Source organism: Hyperolius riggenbachi, chromosome 3, assembly GCF_040937935.1.
Source record: "Hyperolius riggenbachi isolate aHypRig1 chromosome 3, aHypRig1.pri, whole genome shotgun sequence".
NCBI lineage: Eukaryota > Metazoa > Chordata > Amphibia > Anura > Hyperoliidae > Hyperolius > Hyperolius riggenbachi.
The window spans coordinates 269,808,246-269,835,296 of record NC_090648.1 but is presented as its reverse complement, the minus strand read 5'-3'; positions in this window follow the sequence as shown (position 1 = coordinate 269,835,296).

Genomic DNA, 27,051 nt, shown 5'->3' with positions numbered 1-27,051 from the left:
CTGGCTATACCAGTATTATTGGTGATTCTGCAGATCACACATAATCCGGTATAGCATCTGTATTGTTGGTGATACTGCAGATCACCAATAATCAGAGAAATCTGTTCTCGCTGACACCAATCGTTACAAGGACGTTGCTAACAAAGATCAAATTCTTTGTCCGACTCTATCTTGAACTATGCAAAAACAAGTATCGGCAGCACCGCTTTAGTTAAAAGTAGCTGTTATATTATATAATACATTTATTATAATACATTATTATATCACATGTCAAGAATAGGCTGAAGGCAACTACAGCCTGCTGTTTCGAAGCGACATGCTTCTTCTTCAAGTTGCAAGCTCATTCTGACAATCACATCCTTTTATATGGCTACAGATTCAAATATTAGCCAATCATCATGCAGATGCAAGAGGAGTGACCAATGAGCGCAAATCAAAGGCAGAAGGACCTGATGGGGAACTTCAGATCACAGGAAGTACATCCCAAAAAATGACATCACTGTCAAAACACTCCCACAGCAAAAAACGGCTCTAAAACCATGCCCGACAGGAAACACGGACCTGATGGGAAACTGACGTATACGTCACGTGATGCATAAAAACGTACGCATAACAATAGTTTAAGAACGCGTAAAAACATACGCAAAAGAATTTAAAGCAAGCGTCATGCATAGATTTCAATGCGGAAAACCGTAAAATCGTACGCATAAACCGTGGAAAAGTGAGAATCCAATAATATCCTAAAAAGATAAAGATATGCTCAAAAAGGTCACTCCCCTTAAATACAAATACAGAGTAACTTTTAACATCAAAGAACATGGAAAATAATCATAAGGAAAAATGTCATCTCAATGTAAATACACTAGATACATCCTATAAATCATCTCCATAAAAATGCAGATAATACCTCCACCTAGTATACACGGACCCCAATCACTACAAAGACCCGACCATGATCAAACACAAAAAGACAAGTCATACTCTCTATTTAAACCTCCTCTATCTAAAGTTCCTAAATGTCTAATCCATCCTGCCTCACATTTCAAAAGTGCTTTTAATCTATCTCCACCTTGTAAATTCCTAGGTACACTATCTATAACTTGAATCCTAAATTGTGAAAGTGAATGTCTGGACTCAACAAAATGGGATGGTACTGCTTGTTCCAGATTCTGGATCGCACTCTTGTGCGACGAAAGACGCACACGTAAAGATTGTGTCGTCATACCGACGTATGCTAAGCCACAAGGGCATTTAATAAGATATACAACATAAGTTGAGTCGCAAGGGTAGCGTCCATGAATCTTAAATTCAGTTCCCAAGGATGGGTGATTAAAACTATCACCCTGTAACGATTGGTGTCAGCGCGCAGACCCAGACAAGGCATTAATCTGGGTCTGATGATCGTCCAGCACTGAGATGAAATTTTCCACCGAGGTGGTAAGTGCATCGAGACGGCTGCGGAGTGCGTCCATTTGGGTTTGATCTGCCGTTCTGTAACGATTGGTGTCAGCACGCAGAGAGAATCTGATTATTGGTGATCTGCAGTATAACCAAGAATGCAGATATATACCTGATTATTGATGATCTGCAGAATCACCGATAATAAAGATATATTACTAACCTCTGGACACCTATGGGTATGTAAGTGTTTGGTGTAACAGTAGTACTTTGAGTAATGCACCTGCAGGGCAGGTGATATTAGGCAGTAAAGGAACACTGCTCTGAGAGCACAGGAACCTTCCAGCAGCCTGAGACTCTCAAAGGGGTGGAGTCAGGCTGGAGACAGGAAGGGCCAGAGAGTGAGTGACACCAGAAGGTGGATGTCACTATCTGGTCTGGAGACTATCTCTTAAGGGGAGAGATAGCTCTCGAGGTCGGACACGCCTGGTCGGTATCACACGGACAGATAAAGTACAAAGACAGAAGGCTGATTCGGTATCCAAGGCAAGCAGGGTCTGGCAACGGAATATCAGATATGCGAGGTACCGAATCAGAGGACAGAAGAGTAGTCAAGAAAGCAATAAGTCATAACAGATATCAAACAATGCCTAGTCTAGGTGCGAGGTCCGTGGTCTCAGCACCCTGGAACTAGTCTGATGTATAACACAAATGATAATAGTTCAAGTAATCTGGCTCAGTGTGAATTCCCAGGTCCTCCTGGTTCAAACACACTGTAGGATCTGACTAAGGTCTGAGTGCTTCCACGTAGTGTTCGCAACGGCAGACAATTTGCAACTGGCCAGCAGTAACTATATATGGAGTAGTGCTCTCCAGCACCACCCCTAATTGATCAACCAATAGTATCCTGCTCTGGAGTCAGCTGATCGGCGTGATCAGCTGACTCTCTCTGCCCAGTATAAGAATTCTGCTTCTCAGCGCACGCGCGTATTCCTAAGCCTGTGTGCACTAACAGACTCAGACACACGCTGCCACGTGCAAACCGCCACACTGGACGCGGATCCAGCCGCCTTACTGTTGCATGCGGCGGCTTTTCCGCGTTCTGCCCTGCTACCAGACACATGCTTCCGCGTGCAAACCACCGCATTGGACGCGGAATCAGCCACCTCCCCAGTAGCACACGCGGCGGCTTTTCCGCATTTTCTCACAGTACGACCCCCCCCCCCCCGAGGAGTGGACTCCGGACATCTCCTGCCCGGCTTCTCAGGATGCAAGTTATGGAATTCCCTTTTCAACTCCTCTGCGTGCATGCGACATTCTGGTACCCAAGTTCTCTCCTCAATGCCATACCCCTTCCAGTGTACCAAATACTGCACGGAGTTCTGCACAAGCCGGGAGTCTAGAATCTTCTCAATTTCATACTCTGGTTGGTCATCAATCAACACAGGGGGGGGGGGGGGGAGCGGAATCCACATGTACTGCCGGCTTGAGCAAGGACACATGGAACGATCTCACACCTTGCATGCTGGTGGGGAGATCAATGGCATAAGTGACATCATTGATTTTCCTGGTCACTGGAAACGGACCCACAAATCTGGGACCTAACTTGGGAGACAGTTGCTTCAGAGCCAAATGTCGTGTGGACACCCAGACCAAGTCACCTGGAAGGAATTCCCACTCTATGGAACGCCTTTTATCAGCCTGTTTCTTCTGACTCTGAAAGGCCCTCCTCAAATTTCTTTCTACCATTCCCCAAGTCTGCTTCAAGGAACTCTGCCAATCCTCCAGGGCTGGAAACGGAGTGGCAGCCACTGGTAATGGGGTGAACTTAGGTGATCTTCCTGTCACCACCTGGAATGGGGAAAAACCTGAGGAGGAGCTCTTCAAGTTGTTGTGTGCAAATTCTGCAAATGGCAGGAATTTGACCCAGTCGGTCTGAACATCCGCCACATAACACCTCAGAAACTGTTCCAGAGACTGATTGGTTCTCTCGGTCTGGCCATTGGTCTGCGGGTGGTAGCCTGATGAAAAAGATAGTTCCATGTCCAACTGATGGCAGAATGCCCTCCAAAACTTAGAAATAAATTGGACTCCCCGATCTGACACTACATTTTCCGGAATACCTTGCAGCCGGAAAATATGTTGGATGAAGAGATCGGCCAACTCCTGGGCTGAGGGGAGTCCTTTCAGGGGGACAAAATGGGACATCTTGCTGAAACGATTGACTACCACCCAAATGACCGTCATGCCCTCAGACCTGGGGAGTTCGCCCACAAAATCCATGGACAGATGGGTCCATGGCTCACTCGGGACTGGCAATGATTGCAATGTCCCAACAGGTGCCTGACGGGAGGGTTTGCTTCTAGCAAAGACTGCACATTCTCTTACATACTCTTTGCAGTCAGTTGCCAATGATGGCCACCAGGCACACCTCGCCACGAGGTCCTGAGTTCTGGTGGCCCCAGGATGCCCAGCATTCTTGTGGGAATGGAACAACTGCAGAATTTGAAGACGGAAAGGCAATGGTATGAACATGACCCCTTCAGGCTTCCCCTCAGGTACATCCTGTTGGAACGGACTCAACGTTTTTGTCCAGTCCCTCCAGGTCTCAGTGGCGGCCAGAACCACTTTCTGAGGAAGAATGGTTTCTGGGTGTAATGATCGCTGCTGCAGCAGCTATTACTGGAAGTATTAGTGCTGCAGCTCAGGCAGTTCTGATCTATTTCCATGCAAGTTGCATAGCTTTGTCTGTCTTTCCCTGCTGTCAGCTTGTGACTGATTATCATTCACCTGTGTGGGAATCTGCATGTCTGCTCCCATTGGATGACCTCAGTATAAAGATCTGCTTCCTGCAGGGTTTCCTTGGGTTTTCATAGCTTCAGCTTAAGCCTGTCTTGCTGTCGCTTTAGCCCGATCGTGTTTCTTGTTATAAAGATACTTTGCTGGTCTTTGCATCATATATTGGTTCATTGCCAATATATATGCATACCAGCACGTTTATTATTTTCCTTGTATTTGTGTTACGTTAATACATCAGTGTTGCTGATGTATACGTACACGAACTGTTTATATCCTGTGTGCAGTTAGTCAGCTTTCCAGCACGTTTTGGTAGGTTGCGCGTACCGTGACCACCCGTGCTGAGGTAGTTACCCTGCTTCTGGTTCTGTTTGTGGATTGCGTTCATCTCTGCGAAGAGATAACGAATCCTTCTGAATCCTGTTCTGTTACTGTTTGTGGATTGCGTTCATCTCTGCGAAGAGATAACGAATCCTTCTGAATCCTGTTCTGTTACCGTTTGTGGATTGCGTTCATCTCTGCGAAGAGATAGCGAATCCTTCTGAGTCCTGTTCCCTGTGTTACTCCATTCCTAGTCAGCGTTCCTGCTTATGTCATATATCGGTTCATTGCCGATATATACATATGTTAGTCAGACGTTACAAATAGTTTCATTGATAGCTGTAATTGTAATACGCTAGGAAAACATACTTATTGTATATTTATCTGTGTTACGTTCATCTATCTTAATCCTGCTGTTTTCTGACTATCCTGTCCTGTCTTTGTGAGGCACGCCATCGCCGCATCGCATTGGCTGCCTCATTCCAGTCTGTCTGGTTTTGGACGCTTGCTGTCGCTAAGTAGCCGCTAGCTAGCAAGCGTTCATTCTGTCTACCTGTCCTGATCTCCTCAGTTCTGGTTTGTGCGCTCAGCGCTACTTTGCGCTGAGACGTTATAACGAAAGCATTGTTTGTGGCTGTCAGATCTGCACCGGCTCTGTGCGCCACAATCTCCTATTGGAGTCAGTCCTCCCCTCCACTATACTAGGGATAGCCTGTTTCCTGGTGCTAGTGTGTGTACCTCCTCCACGTCAGCTCATGCGTTGCATGCTGACTGTGGAGAGTACACCACCAAGCGTGACATTATGAAAACCCCATTACCAATCCCCATTGTGGGGGGGATTCCCAGAAAGTATGACACTGTTAATTATGGTTCCTGTTCCTTTAAGAAATTTGAAGAACTTAGCTCTGAAACAGAAAATGAGTTTTTCTCTGAATGTGCCAGGTTCCTGACCAATCCTGATCTCCAAGCGACTCCTGTTTCAACCTGGGCACTCCAACTAAGTTATATTTTGTTTAAAGGGGAATTATTCCAGTGGGCATTTGATGTTCTCAATCATTCCGATTTGAAAGAGAGACCACTGGAATTTCTAGCGTTTGTGATCCATAACTGGTTGCGCATAGATCCATTGCCTTTTCCTCTTAATGAACTCCTGGCAGCAGGCCAATCAGCTGCTCCTTCAATTGCTTGCAAGAATGAGCAGCAAGCAGAAAGTGTTACTGATAATTTTCCTGCAGCTTTGAATAAATCACCAAAAACCGCAAGGTCAAAGGCAAAACGCAAACGTTCTAAGAAACGTGTCCAATCTGCAGAATCATTATCCTTAGCAACTGAGACCTATAATGAGATTCTGCCATTAACAGATAATGAAATGCAATTGTCTTTCAGGGGAGTTAAATGGACTTATGAAACTACTAATGAACTTTCCTCCCTGGCTAGGGAAAATAAAGATTTTTGTTTAAAAGAATTATCTGAGTATGATTATGATGAGATATTACAGAGTATTGAACAAATCAACTTATTTGTGAACCAAGGGAAGTTTGCATACACTACAGTTCAACACTTGCTACAGGTATTGGAAATTCTTAAGAATAAGGAATCTGCCAATCACCTGCTAATTAACCCTATACATGTGCCTGCCACAATCATATCTGCAGACTGTGATCAGCCTAAATGTTTCGCTGTTAAGTATGCATGGGATCCTCCATTCGAGAGGGGAGAGATGGAAGCCCTGGTCTGTGAATGGAAGAATGATTCAAGTTCATTTTGTCAATTTTACAGTGCAAAAAGTGAAATGGTATTGAACGCATGCATTAAGTCAGCCTATAACCTAATAGAGGCTGGTGTGTGTAGGTATGACCGTGTGGCTCCCTTGATTGATGTGTGGGAACTGATTTTGGATGATTTTTATGTGACTCCGAATTCGCAAATTTGGCGTTCTGACCCGCCTGCTTCAGCACCTTTGGCTGATTCAGCAGGTGATTCGGAGCTCTTTTTGTGTGAAATTGAAGTTCCTGCAATTCCACCCTGTACCAGGGATAACTCAGTGTTACTTCCCAGTAAAACAGAAGCCACTGATACATTCTTAACCTTGCCCTGCGCAAATTTCTCAGCAGAGAATCCAGAGGTCCTGCTGACTTCCGAGTCCAGTCTAGCCAGTACTCATGACTCTTTGTTTAGTGAAACAGACACCAGAAAAATCTTGCCTGTCTCTGCAAACACTTCTGCAGAAATTACCTGTGTTAATAAAGTTCAACTCCTGTCTGATCCAGCAGATGCCAGTAGGTGCACTGCATCAGTTTCCGAGTCCCAGCAATCCTGTCTAGTAAACTCAGAACCCCAGCATCTGAATTTTCCAATTTTACAAATGAATGGTGATTCAGATGCGCAAACATTGTGTCTTGATCTTCCTGTTTCTACACCTCGCTCTAGTTTCGTGAATAGCTCAGAGCATCTGCTATGTGAACCTGAAATCGCAGAATTATTACCTTGTTCAGAAAATTTTCCAATAAATTTGCCCTGTACCATGAATTGTGCAGTAGATCTCTCCAATGAAACTCAGGTCACAGAATCATTATGCTGTCCAGCAGGTGCTTCCATGGTTTTGCCCTGCAATATGGACTGTTCAGTGATCCTGTCCAGTGAAGCTGTGGTCGCAGAGTCTTATGCTTCACCCAGTACTTTGGATACTTTAAACCCTCTAGCAGAGGAGGCTGAAGCACTGCTTACCTCAGTTGGTGTTGCAGTAATATTCACTTGTCTAGCAGCTGTTTTGGAATTAAAGTCTGCTCTAATAAAACTTGATGAATTTCTGCCCAGCAAAGCAGAAGCCATTGAAATATTGTCCTCGTCAGCAAGTGTGTCAGATACCTTGCCCTGTACACAGTCTGATTTAACCAATGTTGAGTCCCTCTCCAGTGTTGTAACAGCCGAGGAACTCCAGCCCTGTCCTCTGAATGTTTCAGAAGTCTTGCCCTGTAACATGGATAATTCTGATTCTCTGGTCAAAATAATAGAAATCTCAGAATTTCAGTCCGGTCTGATGAGTGTTCCTGAAACCCAGCCCTGTATCCTGAAAGATTCTGGTTCTCTGGCCGCTGTGGCAGAGGTTCCAGAGTTCCCTTCCTGTCCAGGGAATTCCTCAGTTTTGCCTAGTCCAGTGGGGGCTGCTGCAATACTGACTTGTTCTGCAGCGCCTCATGAGCTCCAATCCAGTGTATTAAATGAGTCTCTGTCCAGTCCAGAGGTAGTTGTGGAGTCCCTGTCTGGCTCAGTGCATACATCAGAAGATTTGTCCTGTCTTGTTAGTGCCCCTGAATCTGATTTGTTACTGACTTTGCTGGAATCAGCGACATCTAAGTCTGATCCAGCATTCTCGTGTAAAAGTCCAGTAGTTGCGAAGTTTAGTCATGATGATTTTTTTTTGGCCAGTCCTGGTTTTGGTCCTGTCTTGGCTGACCCTGAGGCTCACAGTTCCTTGACATGCCCAGAGGTTTCTCTTGTGCCGGTGTGCCCAGATGTTCTTTGTGTGCCAGAATGCCCAAGTGTGTCTAAGGTGTTAGCGTGCTCTGATGCTTCCTTAGTGGGAACACGTTCTGATATTGCCAGTCTGCCTGCATGCCCAGAGATGGTTCTGGTCCCTGAAAGCCCTGATATTGATGTTTGTCCTTGTGGCCCTGACTCGGGAATTGCCCTAGGTTCCATAGGGGTTCTTGATAGTTCTCCATGTGAGCCTAAGGGGCATTCTGACCTATGGGGATCTCTTTGGAGCTTCAAGGTGTTCTGGGAGGTCTCTGAGAAAACTTGTCCTGGTGCCTTGGACTGGTTCAACAGTGGGTTTTGTGTTGGTAAAGACAGTACCGGTGGGCATTGCAAAGGCTTTGGCGTTTCTGAACTGTTCCTGGAAGGCGGTGGGTATCGCTCAGGGAGTTTCGGAGGGCTTTCTTCTGGAAATCATGGTTCTGATGGGTGTCACACTGGGGCTTGTAGTACTGATGGGCATGGTTCTGTAGGTTCTGGTTCTGATGGGTCCAGTCTTGTGGGGACTGATTCTGGAATTCGGTCTTGCCGGGCTGTCCCGGTCATCATGAATTATCAGTCAGACTGTTTTGTTGGAAATTTCAGTTTTGAAAAGCGTCTGGAATCCACTTTTAAAGGCGGGGGTACTGTAATGATCGCTGCTGCAGCAGCTATTACTGGAAGTATTAGTGCTGCAGCTCAGGCAGTTCTGATCTATTTCCATGCAAGTTGCATAGCTTTGTCTGTCTTTCCCTGCTGTCAGCTTGTGACTGATTATCATTCACCTGTGTGGGAATCTGCATGTCTGCTCCCATTGGATGACCTCAGTATAAAGATCTGCTTCCTGCAGGGTTTCCTTGGGTTTTCATAGCTTCAGCTTAAGCCTGTCTTGCTGTCGCTTTAGCCCCGATCGTGTTTCTTGTTATAAAGATACTTTGCTGGTCTTTGCATCATATATTGGTTCATTGCCAATATATATGCATACCAGCACGTTTATTATTTTCCTTGTATTTGTGTTACGTTAATACATCAGTGTTGCTGATGTATACGTACACGAACTGTTTATATCCTGTGTGCAGTTAGTCAGCTTTCCAGCACGTTTTGGTAGGTTGCGCGTACCGTGACCACCCGTGCTGAGGTAGTTACCCTGCTTCTGGTTCTGTTTGTGGATTGCGTTCATCTCTGCGAAGAGATAACGAATCCTTCTGAATCCTGTTCTGTTACTGTTTGTGGATTGCGTTCATCTCTGCGAAGAGATAACGAATCCTTCTGAATCCTGTTCTGTTACCGTTTGTGGATTGCGTTCATCTCTGCGAAGAGATAGCGAATCCTTCTGAGTCCTGTTCCCTGTGTTACTCCATTCCTAGTCAGCGTTCCTGCTTATGTCATATATCGGTTCATTGCCGATATATACATATGTTAGTCAGACGTTACAAATAGTTTCATTGATAGCTGTAATTGTAATACGCTAGGAAAACATACTTATTGTATATTTATCTGTGTTACGTTCATCTATCTTAATCCTGCTGTTTTCTGACTATCCTGTCCTGTCTTTGTGAGGCACGCCATCGCCGCATCGCATTGGCTGCCTCATTCCAGTCTGTCTGGTTTTGGACGCTTGCTGTCGCTAAGTAGCCGCTAGCTAGCAAGCGTTCATTCTGTCTACCTGTCCTGATCTCCTCAGTTCTGGTTTGTGCGCTCAGCGCTACTTTGCGCTGAGACGTTATAACGAAAGCATTGTTTGTGGCTGTCAGATCTGCACCGGCTCTGTGCGCCACAATCTCCTATTGGAGTCAGTCCTCCCCTCCACTATACTAGGGATAGCCTGTTTCCTGGTGCTAGTGTGTGTACCTCCTCCACGTCAGCTCATGCGTTGCATGCTGACTGTGGAGAGTACACCACCAAGCCTTACACTGGGTCTGAGGGCTGTGCTGTCTCGGGCTCAAAACATCTGGACAAAGCATCAGCTTTGATGTTCTTACTTCCAGGGGTATACGTGATTACAAATCTGAATCTCGAGAAGAATAATGACCACCGAGCCTGTCGGGGGCTAAGTCTCTTAGCGCCCTCAATGTACTCCAAATTCTTGTGGTCAGTATAGACAGTAATGGTATGTTCTGCACCCTCTAGCCAATGTCGCCATTCCTCAAAGGCCAACTTAATGGCTAGGAGTTCCCTATTGCCTATATCGTAGTTCTTCTCTGCGGGTGAAAACCTACGTGAAAAATAGGCACAGGGGTGTAACTTTCCCTGCAGCCCAGAACACTGAGACAGCACAGCCCCTATCCCTACCTCTGAGGCATCTACCTCCACGATAAAGGGGAAGGTGGTGTCGACATGTCTCAAAATGGGTGCAGTACAAAACAATTTCTTTAGAGTGGAGAAAGCAGCATGGGCCTCAGGGGACCAGTGGTGAGTATCTGCCCCTTTCTTTGTGAGACTGGTGAGAGGTGAAATCACGGTAGAATACCCCTTTATGAACCTTCTTTAGTAGTTAGCGAACCCCAGGAACCTCTGGAGAGCCTTCAATCCCACAGGTTGAGGCCATTCTAACACAGCTGAAACTTTCCCAGGGTCCATAGAGAGGCCAGAGGTTGAAATTATGTACCCCAGAAAGGCGACAGAGGTCACTTCAAATATGCATTTCTCCAGCTTAGTGTACAGCATGTTTTGTCTCAACTTCCGTAACACAAACTTAACATGATCTCTGTGCTCTGAGAGGTTGGACGAGAAAATTAGTATGTCGTTTAAGTATACTAAGACAAATTTGCCCAACACCTCTCTAAAGACTTCATTAATCAGTTCTTGAAATTCGGCCGGGGCATTACACAACCCGAAGGGCATCACCAGGTACTCGTAGTGCCCGTCGGGTGTGTTAAAGGCCGTCCTCCATTCATCACCATCCATGATCTGCACAAGGTTATAAGCACCCCTCAAATCCAGTTTTGAGAAAATCTTAGCATTGGTGACTTGAGTAAATAAATCGTCTATTAAAGGCAAAGGATAGCGATTTTTTTTTTTTTTTTTTTTTTTTTTTTTTTTTTACTGTAATTGTATTTAAGCCTAGATAATCAATGCAGGGCCGGAGGCCTCCATCTTTCTTTTTCACAAAAAAACCCCTGCCCCTGCCGGGGATCGAGAAGGGCGAATAAAACCTTTAGCTAAGTTCTCTCGGATATATTCCTTCATGGCCAACTTCTCTGGCCCAGATAAATTATAGAGATGACCTCTAGGGGGCATACAACCAGACCTGAGATCAATGGGGCAATCAAAGGGACGGTGTGGAGGAAGTTTATCTGCTGACTTGGGACAGAACACGTCTGCAAATTCTGAATACTGATCTGGCAATCCCTCCATGTGAATCTTGGTTTTACCAAAGTTTACTTTCGCTAGACAATGATGATAGCACTGGGCAGACCAGCTTGTTAGCTGACCCGTAGCCCAATTTAATCTGAGGCGAGTGAATTTGTAACCATGGCATGCCAAGAATGATCGTGGAGGTCGCCATTCGAACACGAAAAATGATAAACTTTCTTTATGCAACACCCCTATTGTGACCCCCAAGTCTGGGGTCTGGGAAAGAGGGTGATTACTCTGCAGAGGGGAATCATCCACTGCAGTGACCCGAATCTGTTGTTTTAGTGGGGAGATCGGAATCCCCAATTTCTTAGCAAACTCATAATCCATAAAATTAGCTGTTGAGCCAGAGTCTATGAAGGCCTCAGTAGTCTCTGTCTTATCCTGCCAGGATATAGTGCAAGGGAGAAGAAAACATTTGTCATCGAGAGGTAAAGACTGCGCGCCTAGGGTATTACCTCCGACTACACCTAGGCGGCAGCATTTCCCGACTTCTTGGGACAATTCTGCACTTTATGACTCCCCTCTGTACAGTATAGACAGAGCTGCTCTGTTTCCCTACGTCTCCGTTCCACCTGAGACAATCTCGACCGACCAATCTGCATTGGTTCCGGTGGGGGTGAAGCAGGTGGAGATGGAACAGAAGGAGACGCTGCGTAGGACAAGTACCTTACATTGTTCCTACCCCGGGTCTGTCTTTGGTATCATACACGACGATCAATTCTGATGGCCAATGTAATGGCCTCATCGATGGATTTGGGCTCAGGATGACTCAACATTAACTCTGAGACCGCGTCTGACAGCCCTGATAAAAAACAGTCTAATAATGCAAATGAGCCCCATCTGGCTGAAATTGGCCATTTTCTGAACTCAGCTGCGTAATTTTCAACCGGATCTTTGCCCTGCCGCAACGTCTTGAGCTTCTGCTCTGCAGTAGAGGCAATATCCGGGTCATCATAAATTATGGCCATAGCTTCAAAAAATGCGTCAACCGAGGCTAACTCGCTATCACCTGGCTGGAGACTATATGCCCAAGTCTGGCAAGCTCCTGACAATAGTGTCTTAATAAACGTAATTCTTTGTGCTACAGTTCCTGAAGACTAGGTCTCAACTCAAAGTATGACTACACTCGATTTTTAAAGTTTCGGAAGTCAGATCTGTGGCCAGAAAACCTTTCAGGTACAGACATGCGTATGTCTGTGCTAGGAGGAGATCGCACTGTATCCACAGCCGTCTGTAGGGCTTGCGCAGACCCAGACAAGGCATTAATCTGGGTCTGATGATCGTCCAGCACTGAGATGAAATTTTCCACCGAGGTGGTAAGTGCATCGAGACGGCTGCGGAGTGCGTCCATTTGGGTTTGGTCTGCCGTTCTGTAACGATTGGTGTCAGCACGCAGAGAGAATCTGATTATTGGTGATCTGCAGTATCACCAAGAATACAGATATATACCTGATTATTGATGATCTGCAGAATCACCGATAATAAAGATATATTACTAACCTCCGGACACCAATGGGTATGTAAGTGTTTGGTGTAACAGTAGTACTTTGAGCAATGCACCTGCATGGCAGGTGATATTAGGCAGTAAAGGAACACTGCTCTGAGAGCACAGGAACCTTCCAGCAGCCTGAGACTCTCAAAGGGGTGGAGTCAGGCTGGAGACAGGAAGGGCCAGAAAGTGAGTGACACCAGAAGGTGGATGTCACTATCTGGTCTGGAGACTATCTCTTAAGGGGAGAGATAGCTCTCGAGGTCGGACATGCCTGGTCGGTATCACACGGACAGATAAAGTACAAAGACAGAAGGCTGATTTGGTATCCAAGGCAAGCAGGGTCTGGCAACGGAATATCAGATATGCGAGGTACCCAATCAGAGGACAGAAGTGTAGTTAAGAAAGCAATAAGTCATAACAGATATCAAACAATGCCTAGTCTGGGTGCGAGGTCCGTGGTCTCAGCACCCTGGAACTAGTCTGATGTATAACACAAATGAGAATAGTTCAAGTAATCTGGCTCAGTGTGAATTCCCAGGTCCTCCTGGTTCAAACACACTGTAGGATCTGACTAAGGTCTGAGTGCTTCCACGTAGTGTTCGCAACGGCAGACAATTTGCAACTGGCCAGCAGTAACTATATATGGAGTAGTGCTCTCCAGCACCACCCCTAATTGATCAACCAATAGTATCCTGCTCTGGAGTCAGCTGATCGGCGTGATCAGCTGACTCTCTCTGCCCAGTATAAGAATTCTGCTTCTCAGTGCGCGTGCGTATTCCTAAGCCTGTGTGCACTAACAGACTCAGCCACACCAGACACACGCTGCCGCATGCAAACCGCCACGTTGGACGCGGATCCAGCCGCTGTTGTTGCATGCGGCGGCTTTTCCGTGTTCTGCCCTGCTACCAGACACACGCTTCCGCGTGCAAACCACCACATTGGACGCGGAATCAGACGCCTCCCCAGTAGCACACGATGCGGCTTTTCCGCGTTCTCTCACACACCCTTTACAAACGGATACAAGCATGGCAACCTAAACATGGATAAGTGCCAAATGTAATAGTCGGGCCAGCAGTTGCAGTAGTCGTCCCATATTTATCTCACCCCAATTTATCCATAATCGTAGGGGGTCCTTTGAAAGACAATGGTGGGGGATATCTGAATTCATGCACTTGTGGGAAGGATTGGTGTAAGAGGCCCAAATGTTTCCGTATAATTGACCCCAGCTGAGCGCTGCAGGCATTATAAGTGGAAACAAAGGGGAGTCTAAGGCCCTGATGTTGTCTAGGTCCATTTTTTCCTGTCGGGCGTGGTTTTAGAGCCGTTTTTTGCTGTGGGAGTGTTTTGACAGTGATGTCATTTTTTGGGATGTACTTCCTGTGATCTGAAGATCCCCATCAGGTCCTTCTGCCTTTGATTTGCTCTCATTGGTCGCTCCTCTTGCATCTGCATGATGATTGGTTGATATTTGAATCTGTAGCCATATAAAGGGATGTGTATAAGCACTGTTTGTCAGAATGAGCTTGCAACTTGAAGAAAAAGCATGTCGCTTCAAAACAGCAGGCTGTAGTTGCCTTCAGCCTATTCTTGACATGATTTTTTTTTCATGTTTAATAAAAGACGTACTTTTCACTAAAGCGGTGCTGCTGATACTTGTTTTTGTTATTTTTGAACTCGGTGGGCAAAGACTTCTGATCAGCTATAGCACGCTGGTCTCCGTTTTGAGTGCTGGTCCAACATTTTTTATTTTGAACTATGTGCAGTTATTTAAGGGGGAGCCAGTCCAGACTGTAGAGAGCTTTGTAGGAAGATCTAAAATTGTATCCTTTATGTGATAGGCAGCCAGTGGTAGGAATGGCAGAGAGAGGAAGCATTAGAGATATGAGAAGAGAGATGGATACAGAGGCGGGACAAGGTCCTCCAGCACCCAAGGCTGAGACACCAAAGTGTGCCCCTCCATCCCTCCCCCCAGCCGTCACACACTGATTGCTATTAGACTAAGAGGTGCCACAGGGCCCACAACCTTCCCAACACCTTAATATCTAGTTATCTGGGTTGCAGTCACTGCTATGTATCCCCTTTTCTTATTTCTTTCTGCTTCAAACACAATTAGGAATGACAGCTAAATGAATTGTGTGCCCCCTCCTACACTGCGCCCTGAGGCTGGAGCCTCTCCAGCCTATGCCTCGGCCCGGCCCTGGATGGATAGGTCATGCAACAGAGTTCAGAATGGACTGGAGTGAGGCCAGTTATTGCCAGTATGATTAGCAGAAGTATTAATTTATAAAGTTAAGATATTAACACCTCCTCCTCCTCCTCATTTGTTCAGTCAGCTCCAACTCCTCAAGACCATATGTACTTCTGCACACTAATGCATTGTGGGGCAAAATATGGATTCTCCTTAGCAGCCAGCGACAGCCACATCCGGACTTCCGGAAGACGCCTGCGGCTGTCTGCAAGGCAAAAAGCCGCATGCAGAGAGCATCCGGCTAGTGGAAACTGGCCCTAAACTGATGCAGTGTATTGTGAAAATAAATTCAGTTATTGTATTTATTAGTGCAACCCATGTAATCTGCTGTTAGCTTATATTTATTGTATAAGACAAGATGTTGTAAGGGGCATAATAAAATTGCACGCATACATTTTCTTGTGATTGAGTAAAATTGTAAAATGTTTACTTTTTCTCTTATTTGGAAATATTTCAGCAGAAATATTGATACTGAAAATTTAGTGTAGAACTTATAGTGCTGATAAACATACAAGGCTTCTATCTCTGTAAACCCAAGTGACCAGGTTTATCAACTTTGGCTACCGTGCATTCCTTTTGCTGTTATCATTCCTTACATGAACATAAATATGACTAGGTGATAGCATAATCTTATCTCCATCTATGAGCGGCTTTAATTCCATCCGAGTGTATACATGAAATCATACCTGTATTTACTAGATTAACCTAAAAATGTATTGTATAAAAGGATTGCATTGCCAGTGGTTTTGTAATAATGTATTTCATTTATTTACATGTGAACAACAGAGCATGAAGAGAAACTAGACACATTACTATTACTAACCAAACAGAATGAATATAAATTATTTTGGCTTATCTCTGAGAGTAGTTTTTGATAGGGGGACTGTTTTTGAAGATGCAGTACTCTGTTAGCTACAGCAAACTCTGTTGGTTGTTATTTCATTTCCATCTTTAAAGTGAACCCAAGGTGAAAATAAACTGATGTTATAAGCATTTGTATTTATATTCATATTCCTAAAAAGAACTTTTTAAGATATCCTATGGTTTTATTTTATATTTAAACCTTAACAAAGTAGACTGCATATTTTCTTTTCTTTGCTCAATAGCAGTCTATTAAGTGTCCCAGAGTTAACTATTGACCTTTTTATCTCTCCCCTGCCATCAGCAGTTGTATTCTGCCACAAAAACTTTTATGGCTGTAATTTGCTTATCAGCGAGGTTTACTATATTCCCAACTAGGTACCAACTAAACAGAATCTGTCTCTTACATGCCTGAAAATTAACTCTATCAGGCAGCAAAAAATAAATAAATAAAAAAACAGCCTGGTTATTAATTTTTGCACTGTACATACACATATTTATCTCATTATGTCACATGTCATCTCGGGTACACTTTAACTTTTCCACACATTTTTAGCCTGTCAAGCTCCACCTGTGTATATTATTTAAACGCTGATTCGCTCTCCATGTGAGCAGCAGGGATGGTCGTAGTCGGCCAACTTCGCTACGCTGGAACTACGTGTATTTTTACGCAAATATGCTTCGCAATCTACGGCTCCGAAATCATCCACTTCGCTACGTTTAGTATACCGTAGACTACGCATTAAAATATGCAAGCTTCACGTATTGCGTAGCGTAGTTGATGCGACCGCTTATGCCCTTATGCGGAAAAATTTCCGCAATAATCTGCTAACTATGCGCATACACAAACTAATATAAGCATGCATTCCACCATCCAATGTGGAATTATATGCATATAAAGGGCAATAAAATTTCTGCGCATGCGCAATGACCCATATAAATGCAGTTACCGCACGCGTAGTTGACTTCGCAATACATACGTCAACTACGCGTAGCGGGCGAAGCTACGCATAGCGGGACTACGACTATGCGGAAATGCGTATGTGTAGTTCTTAAACTTCGCCTACGAACTATGATGCGTAGTTGCGTACTACGATGCGTAGATTCGCGCTGGCGTAGTTTACGAGCAACCCTGGTGAGCAGCTATTTTGGAAATGTCAGACAGAATACCTATGTGCCACTATAGTCTAATCTCTAGCCTCCTTACCAAGATCCATCTGCCCAAACTGCTCCCCACAAAGTAGTATGAAGCGCAAAGAAAACTGCAGCAAAAGTGGTGCAATTATCCAGAGCAATCAGAATTCCACTTTCATGTAAAAGCTGAAACTGGATTATTTTTTTCTGAGAATCTGTTATTCATTTCTTCCAGTTGTCTTTTTCCCGCATATAATTAGGTCAATCTCTGTTAAAAATTGCTGCGCCATCTAGTGAGGTATTGGTAGGGTCACACCCTGCAGTTGGCTGTCTAAATAGATTAAGATTGATGGATGATGTGTGAGGGCTATGGAGCCATGTCACAATTCAAAGGATCCAATCAATGAAGTGAGGTGTCACTTTCAGTTATGCTTGCATTGTTATTCAGTGGAGAGATGGCACTTAGGGTAAGTTTTCGTACCCCCTCCCATCCAAAGAGCCCACACAACCAATGAATTCATTTGTATTTATCTTTCTTAATTGGAAAGTTGAATACAAATCGGAATGGATTTGATTATTTTTTTTTTTAAATATTCAATAATTATATGATTGAGTATTATTGGACATAGTGGAAAATTGATTACACAAGAGGTAAAGATATAGCTCTGACACAGGCAGTTTTGCAGGAGGCCCTAGTGAGTTGGAGACATGCACCAGGCTCCCATATAAGGCCTGAATACCTTCATTGCAGACAGACTAGCACAATGAGCTGACGCATTTTGCTGACACATTGAAATGAAGTTAATCAGGAACAACTTACTTACTTTGTTTTGTAAATGTGCTGAAATGTTATTTTTATCACTTAGGTGATAAATAAGTAATTTATGAGACGTTTTGTGAATAGAGCCAATTATGTTCATAATATAAACTGTAGACCTCTGGTTATAAAAAGCTGCATTTATAGACCTGGATAAAAGCAGTGACTTCACCATGGAATCGTAGCCTTTTTCTGGCACCAAAGTTATATCATTTGCAATCCTGATGTTGACTGGTAAGTATTAAAATTTTGGGGAGTAAGGAAGTTATAGCTTAGAGTATAGTGTGCTAGCATTTAGGGGAATATTCTACTGAAAACTTTTTCACCTGATTCAAATCATAAATACAAATTTGCGTATTAAGGAGAGGTTTGGTAAAAACATAACTTTTATTGGTTCAGTAAAAGGGTAGGTAAAAATGACCGATAAACTGACATGATCAATCTTTTAGTGGGGGGAGAGAGAGAGTGAGCATTTGCGTAACTACAATCCATGGGGCCACCGAATGTTCCCTTGCCTGCCTTTGGTGCCCCTTACAGTCTTGGGGTCCATCTCACAATGGTCAAAAAACAAGTGTGGTCATCATTATCTTCACAGCCATAACAAGTGTAGCCACAAAAACACCCGAGCTGCAGTATAGTCCTTTGTAGATGGGGCCTCCTACAGCTCTGCCCCCCCCCCCCCCCCCCCTGTGATCACAGGGGCTGCTCCCCTCTAGTTAAGCCGTGAGAATATTATTCAGGTTTACATTTCCAGGGATAGGAGAAATATCTATTGCCTCTTAACTCTCTACTTTCAGCTTACTATCTATATATACAAATAAATCATAGCCCACTTAAAATTGGTGAGAGAGTACCAAAGAGACTGTACACTTATCCACACACTGTACTCGTTTACACCTTCTATTTACTTACCCACACATTGTACACATACACTGTACACTTACCAATGCACTGAAAACAGTATTGTCGGTACTATTTGGCCTTGATAAAGTGGTACTATCAGCCCCTGAACTTGTTTCTTTCCGGACATCACCATATGTATCTCTAATGATAAGGTTTGTGTTACTTATACTGAATCTCCTGGCTAATCTAGAGTGTTGTAAAATCACAAACACTGGTCCACATGACAGCCCAGGGGCCCCAGGTCCCCAGGTAGAGTGTTGTCTAAAGAGATTCACATTTTCCAACATTAATGCAAAGGATTAAATAATTGTGTGCACTCCAGCACTGGACTCACCACTGCAGAAGGTTATACTTTGGTATTATCCTGGGAAATTAGAAAAAATACCTTACATGTGGCTGGATAGTGTACTGGTTAAAGGCACCGCCTTTGACATGGGAGACCAGGGATCGAATTCTGGCTAGGGTTAGTACCTATTCAGTAAGGAGTTCAAGGCAAGACTCCCTAACACTGCTGTGTGGCCTCTTGAGCGCGTCCCAGTGGCTGCAGCTCTTGAGCGCTTTGAGTCCAACATGAGAAAAGCGCTATACAAATGTTTGGATTATTATTATGTTGGAAGTATTGTTTATTTAAGTATTTATATAGTGCCGACATATTAGACAGCGCTGTATATAGTTTTGTCAATATCTATACCTCCCAGGGGCTCACAATCTAGTCCCAACCATAGTCATATGTCTATGTATCGTGTAGTGTATGTATCATAGTCTAGGGCCAATTTTTTTAGGAGGAAGCCAATTAACTTATCTTGCAGCAATTTCCCATTGCGCACATGCAGTAGGACCCACCCAGCACCATAAGTAACATATAAGTCCTGACTGTGCTTTTGGGAGCTGCTGTAATCTCTCCAGTCTACTTTTACTTACTTACTTACAGTTATCCTGTGTTAGTCTTCCTGTAGTAACCAAACCGGTTATCAACTCTGCTTGAACCCTGCCAGCCCCCATTCTGTTGCCTGAAATTACCAATTTAACTTGTTTGCCTCCCAACCTGACCTTTAGGTTACATAGTTAGTTTACTTGAAAAATGACATCCAACCATCAAGTAAACCATAAAAATATAAAAATTGAAACATCACTGTTCTGGCCCCCCACGTAGCCTAACGGATCCAATGGAAGGCAATAAAAGCCTCCAGATGGGAATCAGATACAATCCTTGAGTCAACAATGTTGGCAATTGCCTAGTAATTAAAGCTTGGATGTCCTTCAATGCATGGAAGAAATCCAAGCTCCCTTTAAATCAGACATAGAAATTGCCATAACTATTTACTGTTATACTGCATTACATATTTCAATCACCCTTACTGTTAGCACTATCTTTTGATAGATTTTAGCTTTTTTATTGATGTACAGATGTGGTACAATGATAATTTCACTTTCATTTTATGAGCATTTGTCTAATTTAATGTGCCAGTTTTACAGATCGATTAAAAGTTCCTTGAAAATCTCACAAACTTGCAATGATTTCGCTCATCCCTGATCACAACCCTTCTCTCTGAAATCGGGTACCCACAAAGTAAAAACACCACACTCACAGTATGGAAAATCACAAAATAAAAACTCCACCTGCCAGAAGGTAAACAAGATGTAGTCATCTGCTGTCTTGAGATCTGTAGTCTGCAGTCTATTTTCAACTAACATAAACTCATGCAACAAACAGATCTGTGATAATTAACAGATCTGTTCAAAGCATACACAGTTCATATTTTGCATAGTGAGAACAGAACCTTATAGTTCCACCTTTTCACTACCAGGCTGCTTTGCATTATTAACATTGATTAACCTACTCTATATCAGCTCCAGGTATACCTTTTTTGTGTTTTCTCGAGGTATGTCCTCCCCTACACACACAGTCCTTTCCTTTTGTGTTGATTACAGTTTAGCATTGTGGTTAGCTAATAGAATAGTCTGAGTTTTATAATCTCCCTCGGTTTAGCTGCCTATACGCAACCAACTATTCTGCCAGTGGTGTAACTACAAATAATGCCCCCCGGCAAGACCTTGATGGGTCCCTACCCCTGGTGACCCTCACAGCCTGAGTGCCCATCTTGCAAGGGTCCTAAAACAAGTGTGGACATCGCAATCTTCACACCCAACCCATAACAAATGTAGCCATAAAAACACTTAAAGTGTAACTGTCGGGCATAAAATCAAAAATCAATTCTTTATTTTTATCTGCTAAACAAGTTATGCGGATGCTAACCAGGCAATCCAAAAGTTAAAATCTCTATTACTTTTCTTGTTTATAAATGATCATTCTCCAGTTTACATAACTCTTATGTGGTACGTTAGCGCACAAAGGAAGTTGCAAGGCATGCTGGGTTGTCCTTTTTTGCTTCTTTATTTCTCCTCAGACTTAACTAATGTACAGAAGCAAAAAAGGACAACCCAGCATGCCCTGCAACTTCCTTTGTGCGCTAACGTACCAAATAAAAGTCAGGTAACTGGGGAATGATCATTTATAAACAAGAAAAGTAATAGAGGTTTTAACTTTTGGAGTTTTGGACTGCCTGGTTAGCATCCTTATTACTGGTTTACCAGATAAAAATAAAGAATTAATGTTTGATTTTATGCCCGACAGTTACACTTTAATATGAAGGAAGAAAAGTAGTAGTTGGGGCCATCTTCCAGCTCTGGGCCCCCTGCAGTTGCAGTGGCTGCTCCCTTGTAGTTACACCCTGTATTCTGCAAATTTTCAGTAGTAGCTGCCAGTAATCAGGCTACATACCGCATGTATAAAATTGTTCCTTACAAAAAATAAGAATTTGCTTACGTAATTCAGTTGTAAGGCTTTCCAGTGTATACAATCTTAGAGCTTGTTATCAAGTATAGTAATTGGAAGACTTGATTGCAGATCTTTTTGTCAGATGTTTAATATTTTCAAGGCTAAAGCCCCATAGAATGAAGAAAATAATATAAGGTTATAACACTCCCAAGTTTCAATTTTCAATTTTCATCAACAGAAATTGAGAACTAGTGCGTCATAAAAAAAAACAATTTTCATTTCAGTGCTCATATAGTATAGCATGGAATGAGTCTGACATGCTTCATTTCATTGACATTTTTTTCTGCTGCCACATATTTTTTTTTCAGTAAGGGAAGTTCAAAACTACATCCAAGAGCACCAGAATGTAAATAGTGGAGTTATGCTTTTTAGTATTTGGGTACTTAAGTATTATACCATCTATCGAATTTGATTGCCCTCTGTTTTACAGATATTTTAGGACCATTGTAGTCCCTTACACACTCCAATGAGTTCTGGGTCACCATGAGCTTGCTGGTTAGTCTGTACCTCTCGGTTTACAAGCCCTACTCCATAGAGCCAAATTAATCCATGCCATGCACTGATGAGGATCAAACAATCCGAAACAGTCTGTATGCATGTTGGATTATTATGGCTCTGTACAATTTAACAAGCTGACACATCATTGCATTCCAGCGGTTCTGGAGGTGTGTTTAGCTTCTAAGGGTACAATGGTTAATTTGCATATATTCAGCAGTGGTGCTCTGGGAGACATCTCGAGCTCACTCCAACCTGAATTATCGCAAATTCTTTCTGTTTTAGGAAAACAAATTTTTGTTTTTTTTACAGATATTTACTGCCCTTGGGAATCTACTGATTATTGGAAAGTTGAGTCTTGGCTTTCATTTGCACTATGCGACGCATCAGTGTGATGCAACATTCCTAAGTTGGGGGGTGTTGAATGAGAGATGTCCACTCCTTTGAAAGTGATATTCCCTACTTTACTGGCATCATTGTCCACTTGCCTGCTCGCTTCACTTACTGGGCTGTGGACTCGGCCCTCACTTTGCTCAGATATCTTTTTATTCCAACTCTATATCCACTTGAATAGTGGACATTGAACACCAGGACCTTTGCCTACTCACTTTGCTCATTGGGCTTTGGGCTAAAAATTTGGGCTACTAGGTTAGTGTTGTTGCCAGCAAGGTGCAGCGGAGACCCCTCAGTGGACACCCCTCAGGGAATATCACTTCACCCCCAAAGGTTTTTACCCTAAAGGACCAGAGCAGTTTTTACCTGTCAGTGCTCCTTCCTTTCATTGACCAACGGTGCATGGTCCGCTACTGATTATAAGGAGTGGACACCCCTTATTCAACACCCCCTAACTCAGAAGCTGTGCATCACACTGATGTGGGCCATAGTACAAATGAAAGCCAAGACTCTCCAACTATATGTAGATTTCCAACTATATGTAGATTTCCAACTATATGTAGATTTCCAAAGGGGAGTAAATATATTTTAAACGGAGCAGTCAAATTCAGTAGATGGTATTATACGTAAATACCAATATTTGTTATGGTCATAAAAGTTACTGCAAAACCAGCTTGCTTGGTAAAGTTCCAATTTATACATACATACATACATACATACATACATACATACATACATACATACATATCTACACATTTTACAATGTGTTTGATGTTTGGAAAAATGACTGCAAAATAAAATAGTTTTTTAATCATTTTAATGTTGACATAAGATACACATTTTTTTAAAATTCTGTCCTCAAAGATAGAAATGGTTAGTGCTGCCCGCATAACTTAGACCTGCTTTTGTTTCCCCTGCTATATTGTCAACTTCCTCTTTCAGATGTTCAGGTTCCATTTGGACAGCCATATAACTGATTGCTAATCTGCCGGCAGGGAGAACTCATTATATTTCACATGTAGATGCAAAGAGATGTATTCCTAGACAGAACACCAATAGCTTAAACTATCCGATACGCTACATGCTTGTTTTGCTTCTGCTGTTCTGTATTACCTTTTTCTATCAGCCTCTTCACTTTACATCACACATTGCTTGCTGTCTGCACATACCTCATTAATTTGTGCAGACATCACTATGTCTTTTACTATTAAACTGTTTTTGTTGACCTTTTTTCATTGTCAGATGATTTTACTATTTCTACTTTCCTGTTGCGCTCCTCTTGCTTGTACACATTTACTCTTGCATTCAATTTGATGCTTGCTGTTTTACTACCATTTCTCTGCAGTTGTTTCCTTTCTCTGTATTATTCAGCTACTTGCACAATGCTTCCTGCCTTCACATAACCCAAACATTGCCATCTGGTCTCTGTCTCACTATTTTGTTGAATGGCTACTTAATATTTAGTAAATACCATGCATTGCGACAATATTATGTCTAGGGTAATACAGTATAGAATGTCAGACTTGAATTTTCATCTGTACGGCAGATGTTAAGAAGGATGGTTTTCTTGTGCCACATTTAAACTTTTTGTGCTGAAAATCGCAGATCAAAAGGATCTGAGGTTTTGAAGTGCAGTTTTGTCATGGTAATAATATCTCCTCATGACTGTGAATCTCACAGTTCTATGATTTGCAGACCCTTTTAAACAAGTCACAAATACTGACGCCTACCCTTTTAACATTGTAGTTTTTTTTTATTTTTCATTTTGTAGATTTAAATAGATCTGGCACACTAACTGAATCGCTTTATAGAGAACATATGAACTAATCACAGTACTTGCTGTCCCCCAATGCAATGCCACTACTATATTATGGGACCAGTATAGGAGGATTAGTTATTCTACTAGTAAGTTATTGGGTTGTGTGAAGAAACCACAGCACTATGACGTAAGAAAACATAAATTTATGCAACTAATATACCTGGCAAGAATTAAAGCCAGGACTCTTAAGATTGTAGGAGCACAACAATAAACATATTGCCATCATGGTGTCCAGTTGATTAAGTATGGACAGCATCTGCAAACAAAGGTATCCTCTTTCATACTGCAGGTTTCTGGGCATGCTTTAGAGCAGTGGTTTGCACCTTGGTACACCATTAGCACATCTTGGGTGCCACAATAGGGTGCACTCCTCATGGAAAATAGTATCTTCCCTAACTCTTGCCTGCAGCACTTTCCTCTTTCAGCTTGTGAGTTCCTCTGCATTGATATATAGGACCCGTGGATTGATATACATTGTGGCCACATTCCCCAACAGTTGGCGCGCAGTCCTTGCAGCCAGCGTCTATGACCTATCATTCGAGAAAGGAGGAGGTTCAATGCCGGTTTAAAGGTGCATACTGCACCCGACCAGTGCACGGTAGTACCTGACAGGTGGTGAATTTTCCACTTGCAGCCTCCTGGATGCCAAGTAATGCCTTGAAAAAAAATATCAAAGTTACCAAGAATGCCCTCACCTGGAAAGGTTTGAGAACCACTACCTTAGAGGGCAGGGGCGTCTCTAGCCATTATGTCACTCAAGGCGAGAAATCCTGTGGCGCCCTCCCCCCCCGTGATTGCCCCCAGCCCCATACCCCCCCACTCCTGTGGTGAACCCCACCCCCCAAAATCATAATGCAGCAGCGTTTCACCAGAAAATACACTTATTGCGGCATGGGTTCACCAGAAAATAGTTGTAACGCAGCAGAGCGTTTCACCATAAAATATACTTATTGCAGCATGCACTCACACACAACACACAGTATACACACACACACACACACACACACACAGTACACACACACTATACACACACACACTACACTATACACACGCACACACAGAGCACACTATACACAGCACACAGTAGACATACACTATACTATTATACTAATCCCGGTTTTCGCTACCTTATAGTGTGTCTCATCCCTTATGCAGAGAAATAATGAGGAGAGAAAAGCTGAAAGAGAGGGAAGAAGATATTTGCCTCACCAGGATTGCACTTTTATTTAGTTTTCCTGTATGACAAGAAGACACAGACACCCAGCACTAGGGAAAGATGGAAACAAAGGTGAGTGAAGGAGGCTGGTGCACGCCAAGAGTGCTTCAGAGCGCTTTTCAAATTTACAGCAATTTGAAAAGCGCTGGGCTAATGTTACCCTATGAGGGTGTTCCCACAGCAGTGTTGTGATCGCAAACATGCTGCAGGTAGCATTTACTGGAGCGATTCTTTCAAAAATCGCTTCACAAAGTCGCATTCGCGAATTGCTAGCGATTGCGATTTTGTCGTCCACTAACCCAGAGATAGGAGGAGTGGAGTGAGACTGAGAATAGCCGGAGATGGAGCAGAGAGCTTATATGTATTGCAGTCCCACATTACACAGAGGCTAGTTGCTGGTAATAGGACTGCTGTCCCCCCACACAAGTCAGAAAGCAGCCCCTTTCCCAGTCTAGGGACTGTCAAAACTTTTCAACCTGTTTAACACCTTATCTGCACATGCAGTCATTTTACCAATGGGGAGATACCAGACAGATTTTTTCCCAAGGACCCTCCTCTGCATCATCCTGTGTATATTTACCAGCTTGCCTGCCCTCTAATTGCACTTTTATCAGCTAGCCAAGTGTTTTACAAATGCTTTACAACAACAAACCTGAATACAGCAGACACAGGACCAACCCTAAATCACTGAATGAAAGGCAGCCTGGGGGGCAGTCAATGCCTGGCTGCTACAGTCTCTACTTGCATGCAGTTACCAGTAGCAGAGAGAGGGACTGAATGAATCTCAGGAGCTGATGCTGTACTCGGATCCTTGACTAGGATGCATGCCTTCTCTCACTGACTCATTCATTACTGTGGTTATTTTAATCATTGAGCTGAAGGAAATGAATGAATCAGTCAGTAAATCAGTCATGAGTCAGGCGCTGCTGCTGCTGCTGCTGCTGTGTAACCTGATACCTGAGTGAGTTGAGAGGCATTTCTCCTCTCACTACTCAGTTCAGCAGCGCCCTTCCCTCCTCCTGTCACCCTAGGCAAGAATTTATAGCTGCCTAATGGCTCAGACGCCTCTGTTAGAGGTTTTTTTTTGTACACTTAAAGTAAACCTGAGCCGAAGCTCGGATTCAAAATCTGACACTTCTTACCATTAGTGAGGGAGGCCTCAGGATCCTAATGAGGCTTCCCTCGGTCCTAACAAGCTCCCTGTTGATGAGCGCAGCCCCTCTGTTTCTGTGCACGGCCCTGATGTGAAGATAATTACCTAAAGAGAGGGAAGCCTCAGGATCTTCTTCATCTTCTCCACCCCTTCCTTGGCTAGCATAAACTGCTGTTCAACATTTTGCTTCTTGATGTTGTAGTATGCACTTCCATCCCATGCATCAGCTGCAGCCACTTCTGGAGCACATCTGATGGCAGCCAACTGCTGTGGATCTCCAATTCCTTTAA